We start from the raw sequence: 12,047 nt of genomic DNA, 5'->3' as shown, positions 1-12,047 counted from the left end.
GAGGATCAGTATCATCTAATCCTTCTATAAAATCGAACTCGTCATCCGATATAGGAAGAGTTTTAGGGAAGTACGGGTACAGATTAGGTGGATTTTGATCTGTCAGAAGAGAGTGAAGTGAATTTATGGAATTTTTTATTTCAGCTAACTCAGTATTTTCTATTGAGACTATGTTTTTTTCTTTCTCCTTTTCTTCATCCATCTCTTCATAGGACCTTCCTCTCGCCATGTTTTCGATTAGACGTCTTGCTTCCATAGGATTTCTAGTAACGAAATTCCCTTCGCTTGCTGTATCAAGCGTTGTCTTATAGCTCAGAATAACACCTTTGTAAAAGATCTTAAGAAATTGTGGTTCTGGATAACCATGGTGGGGACATTCGAGTTCGTAACTCTTGAATCTTCCCCATGCATTTTTGAATGATTCCTGAGGATCTTGACGGAAAGTAGAGATTCGCCTCCTTACTTCCCAATAACGAGTATCGTCGAAGAATTGTTTAAGGAAAGCATTTCTAATCTCTTTCCAGCTAGTCAGGGATCCTCTTGGTAGACAGTTTAGCCATCTTAAGGCTCCCCCTTCTAATGAAAATGGGAAAAGTCTGCAACGAATATACTCATCTGGAATCAATTCCTCTAGACCCTCGATGTGGTCTTGTGGATGTTCTAGAGAAGATCCTTTAAAAGGGTTTCGACGCATCATATTATAATAGTCAGCATTAAACTTGGTTTTCGAGATGACGTCGTCAGGTATTCTGATAGCGGACCTATTGGAATAGGTCCTATTAGGGTTTAAGTAGTCTTGCAAGGGCAATTTAATTTCTTTACCTATGTCTAAAGTAGAGTTTGACTTAACAGGGATTTCAGTCCCCTGTTTTTCAGTAGTTTGGCTAGAAATGTTGCTTGATTGACCTATTGGTTCAGTTTGGACTACCTTCTTATTATTAGCATCGGGAAGAGGGTACTTACCTGCTTCCGGCTGGGTGGTGTCGATCGATAATGTTCCTGATGAAACGATCGATTCTTCAGTATCTGCGTCGCTCGATCGACAACGTTCTGTGTCGATCGATGCTTGGCCGATATCTCTATTCTCCATCCTTTTTGTTGTAAAACAAAAGAATAGAAAAATTAGCTAAAGTAACAAAGTCTATGCTAAATCCTAAATTAAATCTAAAAGTAATAAGAAAGAGTCCCCGGCAACGGCGCCAAATTTGATATCACTCAAATTACCTAAAAAGTGAATTACTCTCTCAAATAAGAGGTTCAGATGCAGTACTTAGGGATCGAATCCACAAGGACTCTAGGATTACTTCAAGGCTTAACTAAATAGAGTTAAGAATAGACTTAAGGTTTAATATGTTTTAAAACAGTAAATATTAAGGTGAACAAGGGAATTGTTCAGTAAATGAAGTGAAGGTTGTTTCTAGATGAGGAAGATAGCTAGATTCAGGTATTTCTCAGGTATGAATTTATGTAGTTTGAAAGTGACAATAGGGCTTTAGTCCATGAACTCAATCAATTGGTACGACCAGTAGGGTCTCCTTTACTAGATCCCGGATCTCAACTGTCGTTTGTTGATCTCGGAAAAGAGTCGATCGATACGACTATGTCTTAATCGATCGATACACCTTTCATACAATCGATCGCTACAACGATGGTTGTGTCGATCGATGGTAATTCTAGCAAGCATTATCGATTTGGTTGAACACGTTCTCTAATGATCTAGACCACCTTTCGCATGAGTCTAGTCAGTTAGGTCACTATAGTTTATTTCAGGGTATTGAGAGTATACAGTTGGTTATCTCTTCAATCCTAAGATCTAGATTTAAGGGTGATCAATCCTAAATCTAGTATTAAGAACAACCAAGTGAAAGAACTATTTTAACACCCCTAATAGACATCACAATCTCATCACATGATTCACCCTTATGAGAAACCTAAATCTAACAATTAGGTTTACTCAGACATATTCATGAGGGACAAGATCATGATGGTTTGAATAAAACTTAATATGAAATAAGGAACACAAAGAGTAGTGAGTAAGATAAAAAGGGAGTTCAAGATCTTCTCTGTTTTGCAGTCTCAGATCTATCTCTCCAACTCTAGATCTTCTCCTCAGGTAGCCAAATTGCTTCTCTTCTCCAATAGGTCTCTAGGCAAGTCTGCCTCTAAAATGATACAAAACCCTAGTATATAAAGCCTAACAGGCAGCCAGGGACTAAATGTGTAAATAGCACACTTTGTGATACACAAAAATCTTCTAAGTCGTAGTCCATCGAATGGTTAAATATCGATCGACGCTCTTCCATCACTCTCGATCGATAGTAAGTGACTCTAATCGCCCGACCTCGCATGATTCCTATCGGTCGATTCTTCATTCGTGAAAATACTCCAAAAATGCTCTAAAATACTTTGAAAATACTCTAAAATACTTTGAAAACAAAGTAAATATGATTGAAAACTCTTATATACCATGGTTAAAAATGGGTGAAATTCATGGTATATCAGTTCATCCTGTTTTGATAAGAATCATGAAGATATTGCCATATGTCCGAACAGGCTAATCTGGAATCATCTGGATAGAAGGTGGGATATCTTCTTGCTCACAACACTATGAGATTTATTCAACTTCCTGGTTATTCTCCACTGATTAGTGGTTCGAAATAAAGCTTCTTAGATCGTGGTTCATCCTGGTTTAATAAGAATCATGAAGCTATTGTCATATGTCCGAACAGGCTAATCTGGAATCATCTATATAGAAAGTGGGATATCTTCTTCCTCACAACTCCTATGAGATTTATTTAACTTCCTGGTTATTCTCCATTGAATAGTGGTTCCAAATAAAGCTTCTTAGACCGTGGTTCATCCTGGTTTGATAAGAATCATGAAGATAATGGCATATGTCCGAACAGGCTAATCTGGAATCATCTGGATAGAAAGTGGGATATCTTCTTACTCACAACTCCTGTGAGATTTATTCAACTTCCTGGTTATTCTCCACTGAGTAGTGGTTCCCAATCAAGCTTCTTACATATTGGTTCATCGTGGTTTGATAAGAATCATGAAGATATTGCCATATGTCCGAACAAGCTAATCTGGAATCATCTGGACAGAAAGTGGGATATCTTCTTAATCACAACTCCTATGAGATTTATTCAACTTCCTGGTTATTCTCCACTGATTAGTGGTTCCAAATAAAGCTTCTTAGATCGTGGTTCATCCTGGTTTGATAAGAATCATGAAGATAATTGCATATGTCCGAACAGGTTAATCTGGAATCATCTGGATAGAAAGTGGGATATCTTCTTACTCACAACTCCTATGAGATTTATTTAACTCCCTGGTTATTCTCCACTGATTAGTGGTTCCAAATAAAGCTTCTTAGATCGTGGTTCATCCTGGTTTGATAAGAATCATGAAGATAATGGCATATGTCCGAACAGGCTAATCTGGAATCATCTGGATAGAAGGTGGGATATCTTCTTCCTCACAACTCCTATGAGATTTATTTAACTTCCTGGTTATTCTCCACTGAATAGTGGTTCCAAATAAAGCTTCTTAGATCGTGGTTCATCCTGGTTTGATAAGAATCATGAAGATAATGGCATATGTCCGAACAGGCTAATCTGGAATCATCTGGATAGAAAGTGGGATATCTTCTTACTCACAACTCCTATGAGATTTATTCAACTTCCTGGTTATTCTCCACTGAGTAGTGGTTCCCAATCAAGCTTCTTAGATATTGGTTCATCCTGGTTTGATAAGAATCATGAAGATATTGCCATATGTCCGAACAGGCTAATCTGGAATCATCTGGATAGAAAGTGGGATATCTTCTTACTCACAACTCCTATGAGATTTATTCAACTTCCTGGTTATTCTCCACTGATTAGTTCCAAATAAAGCTTCTTAGATCGTGGTTCATCCTGGTTTGATAAGAATCATGAAGATAATTGCATATGTCCGAACAGGCTAATCTGGAATCATCTGGATAGAAGGTGGGATATCTTGTTGCTCACAACACTTATGAGATTTATTCAACTTCCTGGTTATTCTCCACTGATTAGTGGTTCCAAATAAAGCTTCTTAGATCGTGGTTCATCCTGGTTTGATAAGAATCATGAAGATAATGGCATATGTCCGAACAGGCTAATCTGGAATCATCTGGATAGAAGGTGGGATATCTTCTTGCTCACAACACTTATGAGATTTATTCAACTTCCTGGTTATTCTCCACTGATTAGTGGTTCCAAATAAAGCTTCTTAGATCGTGGTTCATCCTGGTTTGATAAGAATCATGAAGATAATGGCATATGTCCGAACAGGCTAATCTGGAATCATCTGGATAGAAGGTGGGATATCTTCTTACTCACAACACTTATGAGATTTATTCAACTTCCTGGTTATTCTCCACTGATTAGTGGTTCCAAATAAAGCTTCTTAGATCGTGGTTCATCCTGGTTTGATAAGAATCATGAAGATATTGTCATATGTCCGAACAGGCTAATCTGGAATCATCTGGATAGAAAGTGGGATATCTTCTTACTCACAACTCCTATGAGATTTATTCAACTTCCTGGTTATTCTCCACTGATTAGTGGTTCCAAATAAAGCTTCTTAGATCGTGGTTCATCCTGGTTTGATAAGAATCATGAAGATAATGGCATATGTCCGAACAGGCTAATCTGGAATCATCTGGATAGAAGGTGGGATATTTTCTTGCTCACAACACTTATGAGATTTATTCAACTTCCTGGTTATTCTCCACTGATTAGTGGTTCCAAATAAAGCTTCTTAGATCGTGGTTCATCCTGGTTTGATAAGAATCATGAAGATAATGGCATATGTCCGAACAGGCTAATCTGGAATCATCTGGATAGAAAGTGGGATATCTTCTTACTCACAACTCCTATGAGATTTATTCAACTTCCTGGTTATTCTCCACTGATTAGTGGTTCCAAATAAAGCTTCTTAGATCGTGGTTCATCCTGGTTTGATAAGAATCATGAAGATATTGCCATATGTCCGAACAGGCTAATCTGGAATCATCTGGATAGAAGGTGGGATATCTTCCTGCTCACAACACTTATGAGATTTATTCAACTTCCTGGTTATTCTCCACTGATTAGTGGTTCCAAATAAAGCTTCTTAGATCGTGGTTCATCCTGGTTTAATAAGAATCATGAAGATATTGCCATATGTCCGAACAGGCTAATCTGGAATCATCTGGATAGAAAGTGGGATATCTTCTTACTCACAACTCCTATGAGATTTATTCAACTTCCTGGTTATTCTCCACTGATTAGTGGTTCCAAATAAAGCTTCTTAGATCGTGGTTCATCCTGGTTTGATAAGAATCATGAAGATATTGCCATATGTCCGAACAGGCTAATCTGGAATCATCTGGATAGAAGGTGGGATATCTTCTTGCTCACAACACTTATGAGATTTATTCAACTTCCTGGTTATTCTCCACTGATTAGTGGTTCCAAATAAAGCTTCTTAGATCGTGGTTCATCCTGGTTTGATAAGAATCATGAAGATAATGACATATGTACGAACAGGCTAATCTGGAATCATCTGGATAGAAAGTGGGATATCTTCTTATAATACACTCCTAGGATGCTTCTCTGGATGGAAATGGGATAGATCCTTGCAAGTAGAGAATCAGAGACTCAATCTTCTTCAAGGCTTGTGGAATTAATGGTGACACAAAGAGTTATGGAAGGGACTCCTTGATACTCCTAAGTAATCAGTCTCGGATATGACACACCAGGAAGGATTACTCTTGTGTTTTGTTAGATATGACACACTAACAAAGACTCAAAGGATCTCAGAACTACAAGGGAGCTTGCAGCCGACAGAGAGAGAGACAAGAGTCTGAAAATAAAAGATTGGATAACTTCATTTAGGGTTTCCGAGCACATATATATAGAGAGAGCAAGGAACAGGCTCCTTGGTCTCTTAATGTTTCATAAAACAAACCATAGTCTAAAAATAAAACATAAGATAAAATATGAAAGTCTGAAAATCCTAAGTACATCAAATGAGTGATAGGAAAGCAACATATGGCCTCGTTAAAAACCTATCTTTGGAAAACCCAGTGGGACAAAACCAAAGATAGGGAAAAAGAGCACACATATGTTACTTGCTCATTTGATGACTATCTAGAAAAAGAAATAGCTTGAATTGTGGTAAGTGTGTCTTGGTTGATCAAGCTTCTTCCAAGACTTTCTTCTTGCTTCATGGATGTCTTAAGTAGTCCTCCAATGGCTTCTTTGAGTTGCTTGCTTCTGGCTCGAGTCATGGGACCCTTAGGCATGGTGAGAGCATCTTCATCAGCTGGTTCCTCCATGGTCTCTTTGTCTTCTTTGCTTGACTGGTCCATAATCATATCATCCCCTCCCTCTTGAAAAGGATTTGTCCTCAAATCTGGCTCATCTGCAACAAAAGAGACCAAGTCAGTAACATTGAAACTGTTGCTTATATCATACTTACCTTTAAGATCAAGCTTGTAGGCATTGTCATTGATTTTCTGGATGATCTCAAAAGGACCATCTATCCTCGGCATCAGCTTGGACTTTCTTTCTTTGGGAAACCTCTCCTTGCGCAAGTGAACCCACACCATATCACCTACATCAAAGATCATCTCACGCCTGCCTTTGTTTGCTGTCTTAGTGTACTGCTTTGTCTTCTCAACAATATTCTTTCTAGCCTGCTCATGGATCTGCTGCACCATCTCTGCTTTCTTTTTCCCATCCATACTGACCCTAGCACACTCAGGTAAAGGCATTAGATCCAAAGGAGAGATGGGATTGAACCCATAAACAATTTCAAAAGGGGAAAACTTAGAAGCAGAATGCTGAGCATGATTATAAGCAAATTCACAGTGAGGCAAATATTCTTCCCATGATTTCAGATTCTTTTTAATGAATGCACGCAAGAGAGTTCCAAGAGTTCTATTAACTACCTCAGTCTGCCCATCAGTTTGTGGATGACATGTAGTAGAGAATAACAGCTTAGTACCTAGCTTAGACCAAAGAGTCTTCCAAAAATAACTAAGAAACTTAGTATCTCTATCAGAAACTATAGTCCTAGGCATGCCATGAATGCGCACAATCTCTCTAAAGAACAGGTTAGCAACATGCAATGCATCATCAGTCTTATGGCAAGCAATGAAATGTGCCATTTTAGAAAACCTGTCCACAACTACAAAGATAGAATCCTTACCTGTCTTGGTCCTTGGCAAACCCACAATAAAATCCATAGATATATCATTCCAGGGGTGAGTAGGAATAGGCAAAGGAGTGTACAAACCGTGGGGTTGAATCTTTGACTTAGCTGCTTTGCAAGTTGCACACCTTCCACAGATTCTCTCAACATCTCGTTTCATGTGTGGCCAAAAGAAGTGATCCTGCAAAACCTTAAGAGTCTTGGCAATACCAAAATGTCCCATTAAACTTCCTCCATGGGATTCCCTGACAAATAAATCTCTTAAAGAACAGTTAGGCACACACAGTCTATTATCATAGAATAAGAATCCATCCTGTCTAAAGTAATGCCCTGCAGCATATTTCTCACACGATTGATAAGCTTCCTGAAAGTCAGAATCAGTTGCATACATATCTTTAAGTTGTTCAAATCCTAGCAACTTAGCATCAAGAGTATTCAAGAGAGTATACCTTCTTGATAGTGCATCAGCAACTATATTTTCCTTACCTTGTTTGTATTTGATCACATAAGGAAAGGTTTCAATGAATTCTACCCATCTGGCGTGTCTCTTGCTGAGTTTGCTTTGCCCCTTGAGATACTTGAGAGACTCATGGTCGGTGTGAATGACAAACTCCTTTGGCCATAGATAATGCTGCCAAGTCTGTAGAGCTCTCACCAAGGCATATAGTTCTTTGTCATAAGTGGCATAGTTGAGAGTAGCTCCACTTAGTTTCTCACTGAAGTATGCAATGGGCCTTCTATCCTGCATCAACACAGCACCAATACCAATTCCTGAGGCATCACATTCAATTTCAAATGTTTTAGAGAAATCAGGAAGTATAAGGAGAGGAGAGTTAGTAAGCTTCTCTTTGAGGGTTTGAAATGAGGTTTCTTGTGCTTCTCCCCACTTGAATCCTACATCTTTCTTGATGATCTCAGTCAGTGGAGCTGCTATAGTGCTGAAGTCCTTCACAAATCGCCTATAGAAACCTGCTAGCCCATGGAAACTCCTTACTTCATTTATGGTTTTAGGAATCGGCCACTCTTGTATGGCTTTCACCTTCTCTTGATCCACCTTTACTCCATCTGCACTCACAACAAAGCCTAGGAAGACCAAGTTATCCGTACAGAAAGTACACTTCTTAAGATTAGCAAAGAGCTTTTCTTTTCTCAAAACATCAAGAACAGTCCTAACATGAACTATATGCTCTTCTAAGCTCTTGGAGTAAACTAGGATATCATCAAAGTAAACTACCACAAACACTCCTATAAAGGATCTAAGCACATGATTCATCAATCTCATAAAGGTACTAGGAGCATTAGTTAAGCCAAAAGGCATCACCAACCACTCATACAAACCATGCTTAGTCTTGAAAGCAGTTTTCCACTCATCTCCCTCTTTCATCCTAATTTGATGATACCCACTCTTCAAATCTATCTTAGAAAAGATGCTAGAGCCATGCAATTCATCAAGCATATCATCTAATCTAGGAATAGGGTGGCGATACTTCACTGTTATGTTGTTGATGGCTCTGCAATCAACACACATGCGCCAGCTACCATCTTTCTTAGGCACAAGAAGTACTGGAACAGCACATGGACTCATACTCTCTCGGATATGACCCTTCTCCATCAGTTCCTCCACTTGTCTTTGCAACTCCTTAGTCTCAACAGGATTGGTTCTGTATGCTGGTCGGTTAGGAAGAGTGGAGCCAGGAACAAAATCAATCTGATGCTCAATCCCACGCACTGGTGGCAATCCTATGGGGTTATCTTCTGGAAACACATCAGTATACTCCTGCAAAAGAGAGACTAGTTCACTAGGATAATCCTGTGGAAGATCAGTGACTGTTAGCAAGGTCTCTTTAAACATAAGTAAAACAATAGAGGGTTGAGAGTATAGAATTCTTTTGATATCTCCCTGTTTGGTATAGAGGCTGTGATGTTTCTGATCAGGCTTGAGGTCTATCTCTTTCTTTTTCTGAAGCTGGAGCTGATCCTCATGAACTTCCTTAGGTGACAAAGGTACCAGCACTGTCTTCTTTCCATTAAACTCAAAAGAGTGCTTATTGGTGAAACCATCATGAACCACTCGCCTATCAAACTGCCATGGTCTACCAAGAAGAATATGGCTAGCTTCCATTGGTAATACATCACACAAGATCTCATCTTCATATCTACCAATGGCTATAGGTATCAGCACTTGATTGGAGACTCTCATCTCACCTTCCTCATTGAGCCACTGCAGCCGGTAAGGTCTAGGATGTTTCTGAACTTTCAAGCCCAATTTCTTCACCATGGTCTCACTAGCTACATTGACACAGCTTCCACCATCAATAATAAGGCTGCACACCTTTCCCTGAACCAAACACCTAGTGTAGAAGAGGTTCTCACGCTGCTCAGTCTCTTCAGTCTTAGTTTGCAAGTCCAAGAGTCTTCTTGTCACCAACAACCTTCCTTTAACCGGTTCTACTTCACTCTCTTCACCAGACATTTCCAGATCAGATCCAGAGTGCTCTTCTTCTGATTCATACTCTCCATTCTCAAGTAGAATCATAACCTTCTTGTTGGTGAATTCATTGGCATAATGTCCTATTCCTTGACACTTGAAACACTTCACATCTCTAGTTCTAGAGCTTGTAGCTTCCGCCTTGCCTTTATCTTTGCCGTATGGGATGCTAGGCTTGGATTCTTCTTTCTGCTGAGGCTTGCTATCTTTCAGATGGGATGGTTTCTCTTCTTTAGTGTACTGATACTTGCTGGATCCATAGTTGCCTCGCGAGTGATGCTTTCTCTTAATCTGTTGCTCCACCAGAATAGCTTTGTGCAACATCTCTTCTATCTCAATGTAGTGTTGCATCTCCACACTGTCTTGAATCTCGCGGTTAAGTCCCCCAAGAAACCTAGCCATAGTAGCTTCTCTGTCCTCAGATATACCAGCTCTCAACATCAGCAACTCCATCTCCTGGTAGTACTCTTCCACAGTCTTGGATCCTTGTGTAAGTTTCCTCAATTTCTGATGAAGATCTCTGTGGTAGTGGCTAGGCACAAACCTTTTGCGCATAAGAGACTTCATTTCTTGCCAAGTATCAACCAGGTACTCTTGATTCATCCTCCTAGTAGTCACCAGTTGATCCCACCAGCTCAAAGCATAATCATAGAACTCAGTTGCAGCAAATTGAATCCTCTGAGCATTGGTGTAGTGTCGGCAGTTGAATACAATCTCAATCTTCTTCTCCAACTCAATATAAGCATCAGGATCCACTTTGCCATGGAAGGGAGGGATCTTAATCTTCAAACCAGAAAGCTCATCACGGTAAGGTCTCATTTCTTCATGATCACGGCGAGTTCTCCTTCTACTACCTCGTGATGCTGAGGAAGAACCACTTCTCTCACTTCGGTGTCGCTCATAGTAGTTATCTGTCTCTTGTGAACCACCATGCTCTTGTGGAGTGTGAGTTTGACGGATCCTCCTGCTTTCATTACTGTAGCCTTGACCAGTAGCTTGTCTAATCTCTTTTCTGAGCTCTTCCATGTTTTGTTGCATCATCTCAGTCATACTCTCCAACATAGTCTTATTAAGCTGAGCAGTCATAGCCTCCATCAACATCTTGTTCCTTCTCATTAGTTCTGCCTCTTCCTCACTCTCGTTACCCATTGGTACCTGAGATCAAAACAAATAAAACTCAGCCAGTAAGAGAGTTCAAGAAAGAAACCAAATAAGGAAACAAAAGGAAAGATAGACTAGGCGGCAAAAGAATTTTATTCAGGATTTGAAATTTTTTGTAACTTAAACAGCAAGAAGGCCAAGAGTTACTCACTATCAATCGATCAAAACACCCAAGACTATCAGATTTCAACGACACAAGAGAAGATCTATCAGTTTCAAACAGATTAAACAACAGATCAGAAGTTAAAAGAGTAGAAACAACAGATCTAGAACAATAACAACAAGAGATGATGAAATCTGGAGCAGATCGAAAATAGAAACTTTTAAATCTATCAATTTCGAAGCACACAACAATAGATCTAGCAATACTGAACTGAAAGGGAATCAAATCGACAGAAACAATAAAGCAAAACTCAGATCTATCAATGGCTATGAACACCAAGAACAGATCGAGTGAAAGTTTGAAGAAAACGCGCACTTCCCTATCCAGATTTGCTCTGATACCACATAATACACTCCTAGGATGCTTCTCTGGATGGAAATGGGATAGATCCTTGCAAGTAAAGAATCAGAGACTCAATCTTCTTCAAGGCTTGTGGATTGAATGGTGACACAAAGAGTTATGGAAGGGACTCCCTGATACTCCTAAGTAATCAGTCTCGGATATGACACACCAGGAAGGATTACTCTTGTGGTTTTGTTAGATATGACACACTAACAAAGACTCAAAGGATCTCAGAACTACAAGGGAGCTTGCAGCCGACAGAGAGAGAGACAAGAGTCTGAAAATAAAAGATTGGATAACTTCATTTAGGGTTTCCGAGCACATATATATAGAGAGAGCAAGGAACAGGCTCCTTGGTCTCTTAATATGTCATAAAACAAACCATAGTCTAAAAATAAAACATAAGATAAAATATGAAAGTCTGAAAATCCTAAGTACATCAAATGAGTGATAGGAAAGCAACATATTGCCTCGTTAAAAACCTATCTTTGGAAAACCCAATGGGACAAAACCAAAGATAGGGAAAAAGAGCACACATATGTTACTTGCTCATTTGATGACTATCTAGAAAAAGAAATAGCTTGAATTGTGGTAAGTGTGTCTTGGTTGATCAACCTTCTTCCAGACTTTCTTCTTGCTTCATGGATGTCTTAAGTAGTCCTCCAA

The 12,047-nt window shown here is 39.3% G+C and overlaps 1 non-coding gene across 1 annotated transcript; it reads left to right on the top strand.

Annotated features, from left to right (window-relative positions):
• The first annotated feature begins 359 nt into the window (after window positions 1-359).
• On the top strand, window positions 360-466 carry LOC130504340 (small nucleolar RNA R71). The gene has a single exon (XR_008941231.1). It is a non-coding gene; the product is annotated as a small nucleolar RNA R71 (small nucleolar RNA).
• Window positions 467-12,047: the final 11,581 nt, after the last annotated feature.

The sequence above is a fragment of the Raphanus sativus genome, unplaced genomic scaffold, assembly GCF_000801105.2.
Source record: "Raphanus sativus cultivar WK10039 unplaced genomic scaffold, ASM80110v3 Scaffold1506, whole genome shotgun sequence".
NCBI lineage: Eukaryota > Viridiplantae > Streptophyta > Magnoliopsida > Brassicales > Brassicaceae > Raphanus > Raphanus sativus.
This window is presented reverse-complemented; position numbering and strand designations above follow the sequence as displayed.